This window comes from Patella vulgata, chromosome 1, assembly GCF_932274485.2.
Source record: "Patella vulgata chromosome 1, xgPatVulg1.2, whole genome shotgun sequence".
Lineage (NCBI taxonomy): Eukaryota > Metazoa > Mollusca > Gastropoda > Patellidae > Patella > Patella vulgata.
Window position 1 is genome coordinate 85,584,028 of NC_065879.2, and position 19,089 is coordinate 85,603,116.

Here is a 19,089-nt window from a genome sequence, read left to right on the forward strand (position 1 = left end):
CGTTATAAGTTCAAATTCCTTCTACATGTGACGTTACATCACGCGACGTGAATTGGTCCGAGCAGAATGATGCCTTTTAATCATTTTATACATCCATAGGAAACATTTTTTCTTCACATATACTTCAAACACCTTTATCTATTTTTCTATTACTTGACAAAAATGTTCAAGAATTTAATTTGCAGAAGAAAAAAAAGTTAATTTTGCGAGCCAATTAACCCGCACCGATGTCATCCCTGTTAGTGACTGTAGCGGCCTAACTAGCTGGGATTTTTTTAAGTGGTATGTGCGAAGGGGGTATAAACAAAACCGGTACCGAATGGAATGGGGTATAAGTCAATCCACGAGGATTGTGGCATTCTAATCAAGAGGTGAATACCCTACCGTTCAACCGCTATGCTCCTTCCGTCCCTCACACGTTGAACAGCAAACCGCCCAAGAGAGACTGTCACATTAAGTAACACTATCACCGTTAGACTGATCTAGTATGTCTGGCTGAAATCGAAGACGACCTAAATCACTTCACTGACGTCTTCGTCTCGATCGATTGACAATTCAATTGACTTCTATTCGTAAACGGAGAGTCACGGTGACTAGCTAACCTGGAGGTCCCGTGTTTGAGGCCTGCGTTGGCCGAGATAGTTCATCAGAGTTATCTGGCGTGGATTCCTCTTGTCATTGGTGTATGGCGGAGGGCCTGAAAAGGGACAACATATATTCGATCGGATGGGGCGAAACATCGAGGTCCCTTGTACACATTGGCATGCATGTAAAAGATCCCTTGGCAGTTGGAATTCGATATATGAGTAGACCATAGCGCCGCTGCCGGTGAAAATTTTCCTCGATTGATTACATGTAAAAAGTACAAAGTTCTAATACCGGTAATGATAAAAAGTTAAAATACCTGTAAGACCAAAGTTAATTGTAAAACGTCAAATTGTAATGTGTCAAATGACAAATATTTTATTGGAAAAGGCTGGTTTTTTTTACGTGTCTACATTTTACATTCCTTACATTACATTTTACATTTGCGTTTTGCTGCATGTCATTTTATCTTCACGCTTTCTACATAGCATCTTACACAGAGCACTAACTATGATATGCAAATGTAGATATCACGTGACTTATTTACGTATACGGAGTTATATCTGTTATAACACCATGAATGGTGTATGTATGTCTTCATTAGCCCAGTCGGAGCAGAACCGTAGGACCTTAAACCCCATTTCATTTTATTCCATATCTACTCGAAACTTGGAGTAAACTCGATTGACCGACCCGGAATTGAATTCTCACAATTTCTCAAAAGGTGTCAACCGAGAAATAGCACGAGAATTGTAGGATACGAGGCATGCGTCAACTAAATATGATATTATCTCTACCAATCGCCTTGGCTAAAACGTTTGCTTAGGTCACGATTCTGCGCAGGACTTTAGCCGGGTCTAAATATTAAGTCCACCTGCAGATTTCGTCAATGTCACGAGATGTAAACAGTGTTAGGACATGTGATTGTTGGCGATATTGTGGGTAAGGGCTAGGATTAGGGTTAGGCCCAGAACTGTGACAGGACTCAATTTAATCAAAGAAGATTGTAGTATGTTTAGTTTCGTAAATATTTGGGCATGTCAGTAACGATACAAGACGCGGTGAACTCTCATTATTGTAACAGATGACGCCATTTAAAATTGGAGGGTCTAGAGCACACGTGATCTAACAACCAACTAAAATGGTTGGTAGTTAGATCACTTGTGCTCTAGACCCTCCAATTGTATTCATATGATGAATGACTATGATGGCTAATTGGGGCCATGGAGAATCTCGCCCTTTTCATAATCCGATATTAAAGCAGATTGTAGTCTGCTCTTTAAACCCTTTGACATTTCGTGAAGTTTACATGACGCAGTGAAAACGGCATAATTCTAACTTTCATTATGGTCACAAATTGCCCTGACTCAATCAGTAAGACGTTAACTCGCTATCCGAGAAGTGTGCGGTTCGCACCCCGTGTTGATCAAGAAAGGTCCCTCATACACACTGTACGGCGTATGCCAGTCTCTTATTAGCCCAGTCAGTGCAGAAAAGTATGACGTTAAACTCCATTTCATCTCGCCATTTTTCATAACCCAACAGCACGATACCGTGGCAGTGTTATGATGAAGGCAAGACAAAGTAAACTTGCGAACCATTGCGTAGCTGTTGTGTTATCTACTTAAAGACACATTATGTAAGATATAGTTCAAGACATGACCATTCTTACTATAATAAGTCTAAAATAGATAACGCAAAGGGAATATTGAAAATTTAATTCAAATTGGTTCATTGTGAGGGAAGATATGCAACCACCGTACTGGTTGCTGGAAGCTTAGTCTCGCTTCACCATTTTTAAATTGAATTAAAATATAGCCGTTCTAATATACTTAATATCGAAAATATCCGATGCAATCGAAAGTTGATTATGATCTTTTTTTGTTAACAAATGTTTAATTAATAGTTTATATAACATTTCAGACGCAAAGAAAGACCTGCAATAGGCAGATTTAGCTGTTGTAAATTGAATTAAAATATGTCTAATTAATAGTTTATATAACATTTCAGACGTAAAGAAAGACCTGCAATAGGCAGATTTAGCTGTTGTAAATTGAATTAAAATATGTCTAATTAATAGTTTATATAATATTTCAGACGTAAAGAAAGACCTGCAAGAGGAAGATTTAGCTTTTGTATAATGTATATCTAACGCATTATCTCTTCCTCACAATACACAAAAACACCACAAACTTCCAATAGTTTTATTGATTTTAGGTGGGTGATTTTTACGCAGGATGACAGGATGTAGTATCTAATAAATTCTACGGTACAACACAATTCATCAGAATCTATCTAAATGAATTTATGTGTAGTGCGTGTTGACAATATGTGGTCTCTAATACATTCTCTCGTATAAGACTATTCTATCTAAAAACTAAATCAAATTTATTGGAGTTGAGCCCAGATAACAAATAGGACGTGGGATAATAAAACGTTAAAGACTCGATGTGTCAATTGTGTTTTCGCTAAATTATCAAATTACTAAACAGCTTAATCAATGCTAAATATGTACTCAGATTTTCGCCATTTATCAAATTTCTTACGGCTTAATCGACGTTAAATATGTACTCAGATTTTCGCCAAAATATCAGATTTCTAAACGGCTTAATCGACGTTAAATATGTATTCAGATTTTTGCTAATATATCAAATTGCTCGCGGCTTAATCGACGTTAAATATGTATTCAGATTTTCGCTAGAATATCAAATTTCTCCGGCTTAATCAATGCTAAATATGAATTCAGATTTTCGCTAAAATATCAAATTTCTTACGGCTTAATCCACGTTAAATATGTACTCAGATTTTCGCTAAAATATCAAATTTCTAAACGGCTTAATCCACGTTAAATATGTATTCAGATTTTCACTAAAATATCAAATTTCTTACGGCTGAATCCACGTTAAATATGCACTCAGATTTGAGCTAACATATCAAATTTCTAAACGGCTTAATCCACGTTAAATATGTATTCAGATTTTCACTAAAATATCAAATTTCTTACGGCTGAATCCACGTTAAATATGCACTCAGATTTGAGCTAAAATATCAAATTTCTAAACGGCTTAATCGACGTTAAATATGTACTCAGATTTTCGCTAAAATATCAAATTTCTAAACGGCTTAATCCACGTTAAATATGCACTCAGATTTGAGCTAAAATATCAAATTTCTAAACGGCTTAATCGACGTTAAATATGTACTCAGATTTTCGCTAAAATATCAAATTTCCCACGTTAAATATGTACTCGGATCTTTTAATATTTAGTCAAGAAAAGAAAATCAAAACACCAATGCTAAATTTAATAACCTACCAGCCTGTTTTCAATCAGATTTAAACTACGTTCATCAGGTTTCTCCGATACCAAATAAATATGGAGGCGTGCATGCGTATTGATCAAATCTTTATAAAGACTGAACGGAATAAGAACTAGTTATGGACTATAATCTTTGAGAGGTATTTAATAACTGGATAGAACAATAAACTACTTACTTATGGAAAAACAGCTACTTATATATTTGGGCGACGTTTTGAAGAGTATTCTCTCAACGTTATCAAGCTAATACTCTTCGAAACGTCGCCCAAATAAATAAGTAGCTGTTTTTCCATCAACCTGATTAAAATACAGATCTATATTTCGTTTCGTTTTTTTATACTTTCGATGGCCTACACTACATGAAGATCTGACCGGTTGTAGCGATAGGTCGCGTCAGAGGTCATACGAGCGGCCTTTGGCCCTATGACGTCAGACATTTGATGTTACTAGTGGATTACCCACAGTTCCGTGCAGAACACGCATAAAGCTCGCCGTAACAGACCGTTCCATTGGCTAATCCCTCACATCATTCAGAACACGTCAATGGTAACAACTCCTCCAGATCCTAATATAGTAAAGACAAGTAAAACTAAATTTTGAACTATAAAAACGAAACGAAATAGGATGTGTTTTAATCAGATTGTTTTTCCATAAGTATGTGTTATTTATGGACGGGGAGCCACACGGTGACTAAGTGGGTAAGACGCTGGCTCGCTAGCCTGGAGGTCGGGTGTTCGATCCCTGCATTAGCCGAGAAAGTTGATCCAGATTTTCCGACGTGGTTTCCACTTGTCAGTGGTGCAGAACAGAGGGCCTGACAAGGAGAGCTGTCTAGTCCTTCGGATGAGACGAAAAACCGAGGTCCTGTGTATACATTGGAATGCACATAAAAAATCCCTTGGCAGTTGGAATTCGATATAAGAGTAGACGATAGTGCCGCTGCCCGGGCAAAATTTCCCTCCTAGCACACTGTATGGCGTATGCGCGTCTTCATTAGCCAAGTATAGGAGAAGAACAGTAGGACGTTAAACCCCATTTCATTTCATTTCATTTATTTATGGACTATTTGGGATTAAGGGGCTTTGGAGTTTCATGGAAGATCCGCCGTTGTTCATCGATAATAGATTATGGGCAGGGAACAATCATCAAGAACAATCAACAAGAACAATCATCAAGAACAATAGTGAATCAAAAGGTCTTTTTTTTAGAAACAGTCTATCATGCGAACTAAATTAGGACACAATTGCATTAAACGCCATCCATGCATCGTCACAAATCAAATTGCGTTCATTAATAATTATTGACTTGTTTGGGGGAAACAGGCTAGCTAACTAAACGGGTAATCTGGACTAGGAGCTACAGTGGCTATGAAATGACCATTTATAGAAAATAACCAATTATAATTCTTCTACCAAAATTGATAGGATTCTCAACTACAGAAGAAATTAAAACGTTTAGACTAACAAGAGAAAAATTTTGGATTGATAAATTGAAAACAACAGCCCCTTTAGGTATGAATATTCATACGGCTAGCGCAATAGCCCCTTTTGTAGTCCCATTTAGCGCAACAGCAGCAAGTGCATCCAAAATTATCAGAAAACACTTTACTGATCTCCAAGAAAATCACCCGAAAATCTTTACACAGAAACTTTTAATTGCATATTCTAAAAATAAAAATCTGAATGACATCCTAGTGCACAGTAAATTAAACACTTAATAGGAAACATACTAATGTGGCTCTCAATCCGATAGCCTCAAATTTATTCTTTTTTCTTCAGAAACCAAAATATCAGAATACCACAAGCGACATCGAAGGAAGACCATCAGCGCCACCAACACCAAAAACAGCAAAATCAAATTTGTACATAAACCTAATGTATTGCATGTATTTTTAATAAAACAAGGAAGTATCATGAACCAAATTTTCATCATCCTAGGTCAGAGCTTATGTGGAGACTTATCCTCTCCCCCAAATTCTTAAACCTAACCCTAATAATAGATATCGGTGGACTAATGAACCCTAACCCTAATAATAGATATCGGTGGACTAATGAACCCTAACCCTAATAATAGATATCGGTGGACTAATGAACCCTAACCCTAATAAAAGATATCGGTGGACTAATGAACCCTAACCATAATAATAGATATCGGTGGACTAATGAACCCTAACCCTAATAAAAGATATCGGTGGACTAATGAACCCTAACCCTAATAATAGATATCGGTGGACTAATGAGCCCGCGGACTATTGAGCATTCCCCATGTTAAGTAATATATCCTTATATTACATTCAGATGTAACATGTATGCCTTGTGTGAAATCATCGTTTGATTTATTGATGTAGTATGTCTTTGATCTCCGATAGATTTTTATCTCTGACACTGTGAAGCGACCGTTGAAATTGATTTTATGCCCGATAATGTGAAGCGACTGTTGGAATCGATTTTATGCCCAATACTGTCCACCTACCATTGAAATTGATTTTTATGTGACAGCTGATCGAACGCACAAGAATAACACGATCGTAAACAGATGATTTCACCAATCGATTCCTTACTTCAACTCTTTCTTTACGTCGAGTTGCAGACAAATAATTCAAGTACGGTTACGCACAGAGACTTTCTAATGTAATCCATTAGTCAAGATTACCGAGAAATGAAATCGGGTTTAATCTCCTACTGTTCTGCTCTGACTGGGCTAATGAAGACGGGTATACGCCATACAGTGTGCTATGAGGGAACTTTTCCCCGGGCCTACTCTTATATCAAATTCCAACTGTCAACGGGGGATCTTTTAGGTGCATGCCAATGTATACACGGGACCTCGGTTTTTCGTTCCATCCGAACGACTAGACAGCTTTCCTTGTCAGCCCCTCCGTCCTGCATCACTGACAAGGGAGAACCACGCAGGAAAATCTGGGTGAACTTTCTCGGCCGGGATCGAACACGTGACCTCAAACTACATCAACAACAAATATCAAATTAGTCAGCTCATTTAGTATGTTAAAGAGCAATAGAAGAACACTTAAATCACTCAACTGGCGTCTATCGATCCAAGTATTGACAGCTAACTACATTTAGCGTTAAATTGACTCCACACCGTAAAGCACAGTTACCAATATACATACAAAAGAAAATCAATACATTTGTTGATTTTTATCTGAGTGGAGCCAACTTAAGCAATGTTCAGTTCGATAATAATGGAGAAAATGTAACATAAATCTCATACATTCTGGGTTTATTTTTTAAAATATAATTAAAATGTGAAAATCTCCTCTTTATTTTGAATGATATATGTCCATTCACTCAAATCTGTGTGACCTCTGGGAACACTCTATGATCTAATCTTAGATTCTGGAGGTTTTTTTATGAATATAATTAAACATCTACTCTTTATATTGAATGGTAAATGTCTATCCATTCAATTCTCCTCATCTGTGTGACCTCTGGGAACACTCTATGATCTAATCTTAGATTCTGGAGGTTTTTTTTATGAATATAATTAAACATCTACTCTTTATATTGAATGGTAAATGTCTATCCATTCAATTCTCCTCATCTGTGTGACCTCTGGGAACACTCTATGATCTAATCTTAGATTCTGGAGGTTTTTTTTATGAATATAATTAAACATCTACTCTTTATATTGAATGGTAAATGTCTATCCATTCAATTCTCCTCATCTGTGTGACCTCTGGGGACACTCTATGATCTAATATCTTATATTCTGAGGGTTTTTTCTTTTAAATGAAACGAAATGGGTGGGACGTTGGCAAAAACCAGAGGACGCGTGTACACATTGGTGTGCGCGTAAAAGATCCCTTGGCAGTTGGAATTTGATATAAGAGTAGGCGGTAGGGCAAATTTTTTCTCATAGCAGACTGTATATTGCGTATGTCCGTCTTCATTAGCCCAGTCGGAACATACAAGTAGGACGTTATGTCCCATTTAATGTCATTTTATTTCATTTATGACCTCTGGGGATACTCCAATGATCTAAAACGGCGTTCAACCACCCGATTTCTGACCCGTACCTAATACGTGCTATGTAATAAACTCGTAACTGGTTAAATGTCATGCTAATGGCTGAATTGAGCAATATTTATTGGACATTCTAATAACTAAAATTAAAATGAAATGGTGTTCAACGTCCCACTGTCCCACTGTTCTGCTCCTACGGGCCTATAATGAAGACGGGCATACACCATACACTGTGCTATGAGGGAAATTTTACCCGGATAACGCAGCTACGGCCTACTCTTATATCGAATTCTAACTGCTAATGGAAGTTTTACGTGCACGCCGATGTGTACACTCGACATTGGGTTTTCGTCCCGAACGACTATACATTGTCCCTTGCCAAGCCCTTTGTCCCGCAGCACAGAGAAGGGGAAACCACGCCAGAAAACTTACTGAAAGGAATATCACCAAAAACGGTTCTGTTGCATCCAGAATTTCCAACGCTGTGGTGAATTCAAGATTTCGCCCCATTTGACATCACATGCAGACAACATAAATAAGCCATTGCCACCTATAAGTGTTGGTAATTCCGCGGGGTGGGGGGTATCTTGATGTTTTCTTAAAGCGGCATTAGATAGAATTAGATTATCTATTTTACGGTAACCGGATCGACCACAAATTAATTATTTAGATAACATTTCAGGCTTAAAGAAAGACCTGCAATAGACATATTTAGCCCTTGCATGATGCATGTTTAATTAAATATTTAATAAATAAAACTGAGAATATTTTAGCTTAGAGAAGGGCTTGAAAAGTTAGATGTTGGCAACAAAATGTAAATGATTAACATGGGCTTCAAATAGAACACTGTTAAAACCACACTCCATTTGGGTTGATAGATGCACCGACACACCTGCACTTTTAAGTTAAAAATGAATATTACTGAATTTAACTAAGTCTGAGGAGTTTTGATATATAATACAAGTTTACAAGATTCTAGCTCTTATAAATAAGATTAGTTCGTTGAAAATACCCATTAGCTTTAGCTTCAAAGTAATCAACAAACCAATAATTTATTGGAGTTAAGCCAAGATATGAAAAACGAGGTTTGATAATAAAAATAAATGACGCTACGTCTTGTCACTTTCTTGTAGCAAATCACCTTTAAATAAATATTGTTGCACTTCTTAATCCCTGTAGCTATGGCGGGTGTGGCGCCAGGCAGGGTAAGCTTACTCTTTCGGATACCAGTTACCACTGTTCGTCGTGTATGTTGTACCTGGTGAACAGTCCATTTGCTGATTACGCTATTTTGCCGATACCGTTTTTTAGGTCATCGAATTTTGTCTAATGGTTTGGATTGTTCATACTTAGTTTTATTTTATTTATAGCATTGAAGTGTTACCATGCAGTTTGTAATTAGATAAATTTTGACCAGACAGTGGCGATTCCGCCTTCTGGAATTCCGACGTCAAGAGTCTCTTTACGTGTACGCCAACGTCTCAGATTTTGGTCCCACCCGAACGGCTAAACATGGTTCCTTGTCAGACTCTCTGTCCGATGGGATTACCCACTGCTCGCCGTAACAGACCGTTTCATTGGCTAATACCTCACACCATCCAGAACACGTCAATGATAACAACTCTTCCATATCCTATTTTAGTAAAGACCGTTTCATTGGCTAATCGCTCACATCATTCAGAACACGTCAATGATAACAACTTTTGAACTATAAAAAACGAAACGAAATAGGATCTGTGTTTTAATCAGATTGAGATGATATCTGATATAAAACATCCTATAATGGAGTCTTTGATAAGGAAAGTGATTTTAGTCGGGAGAAATAAGAACAGATAAGAACATTGTGTAATTCTAAGCGACATTACTTTCTCAATAATCTCTTAAAAGGTTTCAAATCTACTAGATGAATTCTATAAAGAAACTAATAATGGTTTTCTTCTGTATAGGAAACTTAATCCAATTCTATTCCCCGTTTTTTAAGACAGAATAAGGTCAATTATTCAAGCTTACCAAGTTTTGTGTCGATCATATTTGTTCTGACGAAGAGCAGACGCCGCCCCTCCCCCCGTCTTTTTAAGACATTTTAAGGGTAATTATTCAAGCTTGCCAAGTTTCGTGTCGATCGTACTTGTACTGGCGAAGAGCAGACCCCCCGCCCCCGGGTTTTTTAAGACATTTTAAGGGAAATTGTTCAAGCTTGCCAAGTTTCGTGTCGATCGTACTTGAACTGGCGAAGGGCAGACACCCCCCACCCGCCCGCCCCAACACACACACACACACACACACGTCCTCAAAATCCCCAAAGGACAAGAAGATCAACAGCAACAAATTGATACAAGCGATTGGTCCATAAACACCATAAAGGACGCCTATAGAACAGTTTCGCTTCGTCCGCAAAGGACAACCTCCACGTACACGATATCGAACATTGCTGGCCTGTCTTTAGGCCTGAAATGTTATCTAAATTATTAATTAGACATTAATTAACTTATCAAGACCATAATCGACTCTTCGATGCCATCGGATACCTGCGCTATTTAGTATATTCAAATACATTTTGCTGGTTGATGCGGTTACCATAAAAGTGGATAATCGAGATTTTGTTAATATCGTAACAACAGTAGTAACAACGATCGAGGCTAGCCAATAATTGAATCGCTAATATCTAGGGGCTTAGAGTGAAGTAATTTGACAGACGTGTGGTCGATCCGGCTACCATACAAATAGATAATCGAGACTTAATTTATTATAGTAACGACGATAGTAATGACAATCGAGGCTAGACAATAATTGTATCGCTAATATCTAGGCTCTGAGTGAATTAATTTGACTGAAATTTTCAGCATTTTCTCTTTTCGTTATCTATTTTTAACGATTATAGCGAGAACTAAGATAAAATCCAAATTTTAGTACTTTGATTGGATAATATTAGATTGATTTTAGTGCTTAGCCAATCAAAATTGAAGTATCTGCTAAAAATTGGATTTTATCTTTAGTTAAGATTTCGCGAAACAGGGCCCAGATCTGCATCGAATCTTACCTTATGCCGCTTTAATAGAAAATACTGGTTCCGCCCATGATACTAAATATGATATTCATCTCATCATTTGAGATTTCAGCCGCTTTATGATTGATTTACATTTTTCAAAAGACATTATAAATAAACTATGAAAATCAACATGTTTTATTCTGTAGCTTTCGCAGTAAATAATTTAGTATGGATTCAGTTGGCGTATAACAATTGTAAATTTCGTGACAAAGAACAATCTATCTATTGTAAACTATTTAGATATAAAGACTCGGAAATTCTATAGGCTGCAGTGAAAAGACTCATTCGACCAATAACAAACATAATAATATATAGCAGAGAGAGCGAGAGAGAGAGAGAGAGAGAGAGGGAGAGAGATACTACAATAATGAAGAGAAGTTTTCTTCTAAATGCAGCTTGTAGAAGTCTGACATGTTGTTCCTTTAATAGGATCTGTAGTTATTTGTGTTCACCAGATAACTTGTTGTTTTACACAGAGAGAGAGAGAGAGAGAAGAGAGAGAGCGCGCGTTTAACACCCACTCTATACAAACCAGGTAATTTCTGGACAAGCATATGGTTCAATTTTATTTCACTTACTCGCTTGTGCGTAGCGGTTTTGGTTATGAGAGGACACCTGGACGCCCGGGCCAAAATCCACAAGCTTGGATCGAAAACCCTACTCCATGTCACGTACAAGTATGGGCTCAAAACCACGCCACTTGACGCAATGACAGACATTAAGCTCTAAAGTGCACACGTTAAATCATTCGACCACTTTAGAGGCTGAAGAACCAATCGGCGAAAAATGTTATTTGGTGAATATCGTCTTCATTAGCCCAGTTCGGAGCAAAACAGTAGGACGTTAAACCCCATTTAATTTTATTTACTTGGTGAATATAATTTTAAAATCGAATTCTTGTTCTTGGAGACTTTCAATCGTAAAAGGCAGACATCTATGTTTAATCCCCATGCACCATAATTCTTCGACTTCCCTCTCTAACACAGCTTTATTCCATTAGAAAATTACACAAGCCGTTTTATTTAAAAGAATAGGCCGCATTTGATCTTCGTAAAACGTAACATTATCAGTTTACTAAACTTTGATTTGTTTTGCAAAGTGACTGTCTCCATTTATATGAAATGAAATGAAATAAAATGAAATGGGGTTTAACGTCCTACTGTTCTGCTCCGAACTGGGCTAATGAACACGGGCATACGCCATACAGTGTGCTATGAGGGAAATTTTGCCCGGACAGCGGCCCTACGGCCTACTCTTATATCGAATTCCAACTGTCAAGGGATCTTTTACGTGCACGCCAATGTGTACACGGGACCTCGGTTTTTAGTCCCATCCGAACGACTAGACAGCTGTCCTTGTCAGGCCATCCGTCCTGCATCAGTGACAAGGGGGAACCACGCCGGAAAATCTGGATCGAACACCCGACCTCCCGGCTAGCGAGCCAGCATCTTACCCACTTAGCCACGGGGTCCCCTCCATTTATATGGGTATGTCCGAAGATATACAGTCAAATGTAAACTATAGGAATCTCTTGTAAACTATAATATTATCCATCTGATTAAAATACAGGGGCCTGTTTCACCAAATTTTAACTAAGATAAAAACCAAATTTAAGTAATTTGATTGGATAATATATGATTGATTTTAGTGCTTAGCCAATCAAAATTGAAGTATGTACTAAAATTTGGATTTTATTTTTAGTTAAAATTTCGTGAAACAGGCCCCTGATCTACATTTCGTTTCGGTTTTTTTATACTTTCGATGGCTTACACTACATGAAGATCTGACCGGTTGTCGCGATAGGTCATACGAGCGGCTTTTGACCCTATGACGTCAGACATTTGATTAACCAATCAGCATTGATGTTACTAGTGGATTACCCACAGTTCCGTGCAAAACACGCCTAAAGCTCGCCGTAACAGACCGTTTTATTGGCTAATCCCTCACACCATCCAGAACACGTCAATGATAACAACACTTCAAGATCCTATAGTAGTAAAGACAAGTAAAACGAAATTTTGAACTATAAAAACGAAACGAAATAGGACCTGTGTTTTTGAATCAGATTGTATATTATGAAAGTTGAATCACTAAAAGGTTTAATGCCTTTCAGTATTTACAAATATATGTGGAATTGAAAATTCATGGATTTATGTAGGGTGGGGGGGATGGCCGAATGGTTAGCGCCTGTGCGTTGTATCATAAGGTCTGTCATTGAATCAACTGACGTGGTTTCGATTCCTAAGTTGTACGTGACAAGGAGTATGGTCTCATGTTCCTCCCATTGCTAAAGACCCCTACGCGCAAGCGAATTATTGAAATAAAATTGAAATATATGTTAAATCTCTCTCTCTCCCTCTCTCTCTCTCTCTCTCTCTCTCTCTCTCACACACACACACACACTCTCTCTCTTCGATCAATGTAATATCTCTCTCTTCTGTCATTTTGTTGTCCGTGAAATGAATGCTGGGATTCAGAATCAGTGTCCTTTTCACGTAACAACCGCGGTCCCCACACTGATCCGCAGTGAATATTCACTAGGCCGTTATAATCACTGAAAAGGATGACATCAATGCGACTTAATGAGTCTCAAATATTAACTTTTTTCCACCGACAAATTAAATTCTAAAACATTTTTTTGATGTATTAGAAAAATAAATAAAGACGTTTGACGTATTTGTAGGTAAAAATTATTTCCTATTTACTGTAAATGGGTATTAAAATGGCAGCATTCTGCCCAAAGCAGTAACGTCTTATATAAACAATGCACGCGCCATTCAGCCAATTATTGACGCCGCGTGCTGTGACGGCACGTGTTAAGGGCATTCATCTTTTACAGATATATTAGAGAAGACTCGTAATTCTCTGTGAAACAGATTGCGAGGTCCCGTCTAAGAAGAAACACGGTATGAAAGTATGACTGTAATCTTTACTTGGTTGCGAGATTAATCTCAATGGTATTTGGATTGTTTGCATTAATTACACACCTGTTGCATCTGGACTACCAACCCACTCGCCTTGTCAGGTCCTTAGACCCTGATAAGAACCAGCGTACAAACCAATCAATCAGCACCACCCTTGTCTTAAAGGGAAACGCGATATGAAAGCACGGCTGTACGCTATAACTTTGTCCCGAGATATTAATCTGATCTGCGTGCGATGCTATTATTTGCATTATTTACGTTCGTTCCAGCACGTTCGATTTAACAGCTCCACGTGAGGAGCTGAGGACCAGTGTCCAAACCATCGAGAAAGAGAGAGAGGGAGAAAGGGAGAGAGAGGGAGAAAGGGAGAGAGAGAGAGGGAGAAAGAGAGAGAGAGAGGGAGAAAGGGAGAGACATAGAGAGGGGATTTAACGTCCATATGGTTGAATTTTATTTCATTAATTCGTTTGCGCGTTTTGGGTTTTAGCAGTGGGAGGACATCGGAGGACTATGAGAAAACCCATGAGGTTGGACACGCTACCCTACTGCTTGTCGAGTACAACCGGGAAATCGAAACCACGACTGTTGACTCAATGATACAACGCGCACGCGCTAACCATTCGGCCACCAAACCCTCCCTACAAACCATCAAAGCCAAGTCGTAAAGAAAACACGATATTTTGTCTCAAGATTGATCGAACTAAGGAGGGTTCGGTGGCCGAATGGGGTCTTCAGCAGTGACAGGGAATCGGAGGGCCCAGGAAAACCCCACGAGATTTTGCAAGCGACCCTATTCATTGTCACATACAAGCTGGGAATCGAAACCACGCCACTTGACTCAATGAAAGACTTTATAATCTAATGCACTCGCATTTAACCATTCCGCGGACCAAACCCATTAATAAGGACACACGATATGAAAGTATGACTGCAATTTTTAATTCGATGCGAGAGTAATTTGATTTGTATTCCGATTGTCTGAATTAATTTCTTCCGTTCCATCCGAACTACCATCACACTCGCATTAAACCATTCGACCAACCAAACCCAGTAATACGCACACACGATATGAAAGTATGAATGGGATCTATAATTCGATGCGAGATTAATTTGAATTGCATTCCGATTGTCTGAATTAATTTCTTCCGTTTCATCTGAACTACCATTACACTCGCCTTGTCAGGTCCGCAGACGCCAGTTCATACAACGTGGCCTAACTATGACAGTAATTTTGTCCCAAGATGAATCAGGCTGATCTTCCTGCATACCATCTGTTTACATTAATTACGAGGTAATGTAAGAGTCGTGTTTATTTAAATTATTATTACATACACAGTCTGGAAGGAAGTCCATTTATTCATTAAACATGTCTAACAGACTAGTACATAAACTTCAATTATATCTAATCTCTAGTGAATTTCGCAATAAATCAGGACGAAATGAACTTAAAGGAAACAAAATGAAATGAAATGGGGTTTAACGTCCTACTGTTCTGCTCCGACTGGGCTAATGAAGACGGGCATACGCCATACAGTGTGCTATGAGGGATGTTTTGCCCGGACAGCGGCACTACTCTTATATCGAATTTCAATTGTCAAGGGATCTTTTACGTGCACGCCAATGTGTACACGGGACCTCGGTTTTTCGTCCCAACCGAACGACGAAACAGCTGTCCTTGTCAGGCCCTCCGTCCTTTTCACTGACAAGGGGTAACCACGCCGGAAAATCTGAAAGAACTTTCTCGGCAAATGCAGGGATCGAACACCCAATCTCCAGGCTAACGAGCCAGCGTCTTACCCACTTGATCAACGTGACCCCCTGAACTCAATATCATCCAAAGCCTTCGACATTACAAACACGACTTATTGGTTAATTTAAATCAACTTTTATGTTGTGATCTTACCGGGAAAAGATGGGCTTCTAGTATCCAATATTTAAGACAAAATGAAAACGTTAAAATTGGCACAGGAAGGAAGCCCATCTATTTATTAACCCTGTTTAACAAACTAGTACACAAACTTCAATTATATCTAATCTCGAGAGAATTTCGCAATAAATCTTGATGGAATGGATTTAATGAGTCAATAACATGTTTAGTGATAAGTGATAAAACTTATACGACTTACTTTTCTGCACTGCACCAACTTGTCTAATGAGAAACACAAAACTTTGTACACAGTTTCTTATTGATGTATTTGATACATTAAAACAACAAACGTTTTATAAAGGGCTATATTTTAGTTAAAATAAAGCGAACAATTTTGAGTAAATTCTTAACTTAAGTCTGAGAAAGCTCTGTGAACTCGGGAGACAGAACAGTAGGACGTTATACACTATTTCATTTCATTTCATTTGCGAGAATGTAAACCTCATTATATTCTCATATCATATTTGGAAATCTGTAACTCTTCATGCGCATTATCCCATCCCCCGCCCCTCTCTCTCCCTATCTCTCTCCCCCCTCTCTCTCTCTCTCTCTCTCTCTCTGGTCATTGCATTCTCATATCATTTGGAATTTTTTACATTCATGCGCTTTAATCCCCCTCTCTCTCTCTCTCTCTCTCTCTCTCGCTCCCTCTCTCTGTGATCATTACATTCTCATATAATTATAAGTCTTCATGCTTCCATGCACTGTAATCCCCTGCTGTAATCTGCTGTCATTATATATGAAGAGTATTATAATGAAAGAGATTCAGTACACCAAGTGTTTATTGATCTACAACATGATAAATGGCACCAATAATAACATTTACTCAATCTCTCATCATATAGATAGATTGTTTTTGAGGCAAACATTATAGAAGCTGACCTTGATGAACGTGGATGTCATCTTCTGACCCGATCTTATAAGCCTGTGAACAAGGGTATGATCTTATGAACTAGGGTACGATCTCACGAACCAGAGTACGATCTTACGAACCAGGGTACGCTGTTACGAACCAGAGTACGATCTTATGAACCAGGTACGATCTTATGAATCGGGATACGATCTTACTAACCAGGGTACGACCTTAAGAACCACGGTACGATCTTATGAACCAGAGTACGATCTTATGAACTAGGGTACGATCCTATGAACCACGGGTATGATTTTACGAACCAGGGTACGATCTTATGAACTAGGGTACGCTCTTATGAACCAGGGTACGATCTTATGAACTAGGGTACGATCTTATGAACCAGGGTATGATATTATGAACCAGGGTACGATCTTACGAAACAGGGTGCGATCTTATGAACCAAGGTACGAGCTTACGAACCACGGTAAGATCTTATGAACCAGGGTACGATCTTATGAACCAGGGTACGATCTCACGAACCAGAGTACGATCTTACGAACCAGGGTACGTTGTTACGAACCAGAGTACGATCTTATGAACCAGGGTACGATCTTATGAACTAGGGTACGATCTCACGAACCAGGGTACGATCTTACGAACCAGGGTATGTTGTTACGAACCAGAGTACGATCTTATGAACCCGTGGGACACACTCTTGTGAACGAGGTCGTAAATTCAACTTTCTGTTTATTATCCAGACAACTCGGACCAAAAAACATTCGGTACAAGAGCCGTCGGATCAAAAAGGAGAACAAAACAGAGATTACTCGGACCAACCAAAAAGACCACTCGGACTAATTAAACAATATTGTAAGACCACTCGCCCGTCTAACCTCGTGGGCTGGCTCGCTGTATGGCGTATGCCCGTCTTCATTAGCCCAGGTTAGGAGCAGAACAGTAGGACGTTAAACCCCACTTTATTTCATTTCACTTTGTCTAACCTCGTGGCGTTTGTCCGGACCTCCTCCTATACATGCAAACTATAATTATTATCAATTGTTAGAATATTATAGAAACATGTTGTTCATATTTAAAATAGGTGAACGGGTACAAATTGCTGATCATAACTTGTTCATCTACGTTGAAGGAGTTCCACTTGTGTTTGTTGTTGCCTGTCTAGCCTCAAGGTGCCATATTGCTCAAGTCCCAGTGAGTACAAGTAAACACATATATATATATATATATATATATATATATATATATATATATATATATATATATATATCTCTCTAGAACTATTAGTACAACCGTAAAGCTGCACTACTTTGTTTCACGGTAAACGATGAAAAAATAAAAAGTATGCCGACAAAAACTGATTTCAACACTGGTTTAATAACATTTTAACATTTTATATATATATATATATGCTATAGGTAACGAACGTTAATCCCCATTGATCTTCCGGTGACTTAGACATTTAGACAAGGTAGACTCTGTTAGTTGTGTGTACCCTACAGTGCCAGACTCGGGGTTCGTCTACTTGTAGGGCCAATACTGTACTCTGGGTTACGAATTTAGTCCCACCTGAAGCTTACCGGACACACGAACGCGTATCAGAATGTGTATTTCAATGGTGAATTTTTCGTATTTTACGATCTACCCAAGCCAAATCTAAACTCTTTCAGGTAGAAATAATACAATAAATACAAACTGTGAGATATTAAATACTATAATACTTACATTCAAAGGCTTTATCAGAATGCTCGCTCTCATCAACAGCCATAGCAACGACCCGTTTTGTTTCGGCGGCGGCCATGTTTAGCGGGGAATGGTTCTTCAAAAGTTTGGTAAACCAGTCTAGAGACATAGTTAACCGGATATTGATTTTCACACAGGCTGTGTATACTACTGGGTTAAGAAATATTAGCTCTCTACTGGCGGCGTGTACATTGATCATTTATTCCAGCACTCTCAACGTGAAAGACGAACTGGCTCAAATGGCATACATGTTGCTAGGGATATATAGACCCATTCTACGCTTGCTTTTACTCGTGTTACCATTAAGGCTGACCTGTGCACAGAACTCTATGTTAATAAAACGGTTACACGACTCGTTATCTCTTGAATTCAGTATCTCCAGGGGTTTATTTCGTGTTAACAATGTGTGCAATATGTAATCAGAAATTCTCCGGAGCCGAAGCGATAAATAGATCAACCCTCAGCCGAGAGTAAGCTGTAAGAGTGCATTAACGTCTGCGTTATTCGTATTCCCACGTGATGTTATTCGCCATTGATTGATTTGATCAATTGTTTTTGATGTAGTGCTGCGAGTAAATGAGGTAGAACGGAATGAAATGCACATTGTAAATAGAGTTCAAATCACCATTAATATCACCTTAACCCATTTCCTGTCGCATCAGATGATAATCTCATTAGGTATAAAACGTCACA

The 19,089-nt window shown here is 38.4% G+C and overlaps 1 long non-coding RNA gene across 1 annotated transcript in view; it reads right to left on the reverse strand.

Annotated features, from left to right (window-relative positions):
* Window positions 1-18,793, reverse strand: part of LOC126825887 (uncharacterized) — a 28,378-nt gene extending 9,585 nt beyond the window's left edge. Inside the window, exon 1 of the long non-coding RNA XR_007682295.2 lies at window positions 18,379-18,793. This is a non-coding gene — a long non-coding RNA (uncharacterized LOC126825887). The remainder of the gene's footprint in view (window positions 1-18,378) is intronic.
* Between the last annotated feature and the right edge of the window lie 296 nt (window positions 18,794-19,089).